Below are 3,672 nucleotides of genomic sequence, written 5' to 3'. Positions count from 1 at the left end.
TGCAGCAATGATAAAGCTCTTTGATGAGAGAGGAAGTGAAAGAGAGTGAGGAAGAACTTATAAACCATTAGGCAATACTGCCTGGGATCAACTGGGCAATGGTTTTATGTGATTCAGGGAGACTGACTCTATTATTAGCTTAATATGTAGCTGTCTACGTAGAAATATGATGATTTCTTGCATTCTTATACATCTTGTGGATTGGGTTGTTTTTCTTTTACTCCACAAGTACTGGTTGCGAGCTTAGTATACACAAAGTCTTCTGCTAGGCCCTTAGAAAATAAAAAGCCTTTGAGGAGCTCCTTATCCTGGACAGAACAGAAGAGAGATACGTTTGGTGGAATCATGTGAGATTGCCATTGGAAATTTACACGGGAAGGTTTCACACGACTTAACCTGACACATAACTAAAACGAGGTGATGGAATATTAGCTGAACATACTGACCTCTCATTATGTTTCAGGCGCCACGCTAAACATTTTACATGCACTAGTTCCTGAATCCTTAAAATAACTCTCAGACGTGAGTACTATAATTATCCCTGTTTTAGAGATGAGGAAGTTGAAGCTCTGAAGGGTGAAGTGACTCGCCCAGAGCCACACACCTGGTGTGTGACAGAGATGGAATTTGAGCCCCGGGCACTCTCAGTGCACAGCCAGTGCACTTAAGCCTCAGATTATAAGCACCTCAAGAGGTTCAAATAAAAGTACCAAGCTTATTTATGCACATTGAGGACTTATAAGTTTTTTATATCACAAACATTCATTGGGTATATCTCAGAGTTCTGTGATCTGGACACATCTGGTCATGCATATCACCACTTAATCTCCAGTATTTGCATTCTCCCCGCTCTGAGGACGGCTAACCAACTGAGGGGAACACGTGGAGGAAGGATGCAAAAAACAGCAACATTTTCACTTTTACTTGTTATGTTGGTACTGAACCTGTTTATTTAGAGGTACAAGCCCATGCTAGAACATTTCAATTTTATCTTTTTTTTCCACCTGTGTCCAGTTGCCCTTCTTACTAGGTCACATACACAGACAAGCATCATAGGAGGGAGCTTGTACATAACTGTACACGATTAAAGTTTTTTGCATATGATCAAGCCATTTAAAGAACTTTCCTTTTTAAAAGTTTTCTAATCTTATATTCAGATACCAAAATCCTGTCTATATAAACCATCACTTAAAATTTTATGTACAAAGGCATATCCCTTATTTTAAATCCTGTCTATATAAACCATCACTTAAAATTTTATGTACAAAGGCATATCCCTTATTTTAAATGTTACTTTTTTTTATTTGCATGTGGGAAATTTTAAGAAGTTGTTTTTGTTTTATTATTGCTGCTGCTGCTGCTGCTAAGTTGCTCCAGTTGTGTCCGACTCTGTGCAACCCCAGATACGGCAGCCCACCAGGCTCCCCCATCCCCGGGATTCTCCAGGCAAGAACACTGGAGTGGGTTGCCATTTCCTTCTCCAATGCTTGAAGGTGAAAAGTGAGAGTGAAGTCACTCAGTCATGTCTGACTCTTAGCGACCCCATGGACGGCAGCCTACCAGGTTCCTCCATCCATGGGATTTTCCAGGCAAGAGTTTTATTATTAAATGATACCAATTTGGTGTTATACCTGGTGAGTCTGAGATTCTCCCCACTGCTGTCCCAGTATTTTGTGACCCACCTCTACCCTCCCAAATATTCTAAATTATCCTTGACAACTGGCAAAGTAAATCTTCCCCAGTGAGAAAGGATGGCCCCTTCTGCCTATGAGCCCCTCTGCCAATGAGAGAGGATGGTCCCCCTAACTACCACTGAACTTGGTTTTTATTGAAATAGCACAGACTGCTTGTTCCCAGGATCCTTTTGGGGACTTGAAGAGAGGGTGTGTTGAGGAGTCAACCAGGCCTGGGTTCCCCCCAGCTCTTCTTAGACTGATGACCTAAGGCAAATGATGAGAAACATTGGGAGACTCATCAGTGAAAATCTGGATAATTAAACAGTATTCTGTGGGTTTGTGTGAAGGTTCAGGCAATAATACATACTATAAGAATAAAGTATCTAGAATAATGCCTGGCAGGATTTAGTAGGCCCTTAATAAATGTCAGCTCTGGTATTTGGGCATTTGTGAGAAAGCCCGCAGTGCCCTATCCTCTTCTGGAGCTCACCTCTTTGTTAAGTGATTTTAAAGTCAGATTTGTATTTTTTTAGGAGTTTTGGCCTAGTAGGGAGCTCAGCTTTCTGAAATCCATTAATATTTCATTGGAGCTGTGAAGCAACAGCTGTAAAACTTGCTTGGTGGGCCCTAACTGCAATGAATAATCCATGGACTCCTTTGAAATGTAATTCTTCAAAATGTGTATAATAATTAAACTCTAGCCAATCCAAAGGCACTTTAAAACAGGTTTTAAAATTTCCCAAGCCAATTAGAAAACTGGTTGGTCCAACTGTCAAGTGTAGAGAAATAATGCTAATTTATGCAAAGGCTTCAGTTCCAGGAAGACCTTGGCTGAATGTGAACACAACACATATCTTCTGAGAAAACACCTCCATGATACTATGTGATACTAAATCACTGACTGTATTTGTTAAGGCGGGTCTAAATACAAAGCACACATTGTGAGTGACAGAGTGGCAGTTACTTGAACAAGATATGGTTTGTTTTTTGAAGAGATCTATCTTGAATATGACAACATTGTATACCAACCTTGACATATTTATTTTGTACAATAAAACAGCATAGTTACAGTATCCTTATAAAAGCAAATGTGGTATGCTGCCATTTTGTTTTTTTTAATGCTCAGGGGATTTGTATTAGAAACTAACCAATTTCACTTAAATAATTTAAATCTAAGGATAATTTTAGAACTCAGTATCTGGGGGATATGGGTTTGAGCTTTCTATCAGCAGAACCCCATTGCTATATGTATTATAAACTAAAATAATTTTAAAGTATTTCTGGGGCCTACATATGTATTTTTAAAACTCTGAATCACATATTTGTACAATCCATCTTTTACTTTGATATTTATTTAAAATAAAAGACAACAAACCCCCAACTTTATTTTTGTGGGCATTTACAGGAAAAGTAAATGTAATTAAACCACACAGACACCTACTCCCAATCCACAGTCATAATTAACATTTCTTTAAGTGCTCTGGATGCTGGATGGTTTATGGAGATGTCTCAATTTGAGATTAAATATGGGTGGTAATTATACTTGGACTACAGAGTGTTAAAAGGCTAGGTAGCTCTCTTTCTCTTTTTTTAACCTATTCTATTTCAATGGATATTTGGGTAGCTCTCTTTAAGACTGGGGATCACATCGTGAAAATTCCACAAATGTGACGATACAGATATCTGCATAAAGAGTAAGCACTGGGAACTGGATGTTTTAAGAGTGACTTACTTCCCTCCTCACCTTCCTCTTGGCTGCTAAAGTGTTGTGTTTTTTTTTTTTTAATGTTGACATACAGGTTTACAGATAAGGTTTCACTACACTTCGGAATGGAAAGAGGGTGTTGCAAAGGAAAGCTTAGTAGAATTAAAAGTTGGAATGAATTACCAAATAAGTTAAAAGTGATGTTTTCGCTTTTGTTTTTTTAAAGCATAAGCAAAAAAGGATTTATTGGGACATATTCTAATTAGAGTTTAAACAAATATTGTGTTTTTT

Source organism: Bison bison, unplaced genomic scaffold (genome assembly GCF_000754665.1).
Source record: "Bison bison bison isolate TAMUID 2011002044 unplaced genomic scaffold, Bison_UMD1.0 scf7180017864487, whole genome shotgun sequence".
Lineage (NCBI taxonomy): Eukaryota > Metazoa > Chordata > Mammalia > Artiodactyla > Bovidae > Bison > Bison bison.
Note: the sequence above shows the minus strand (reverse complement) of the source record.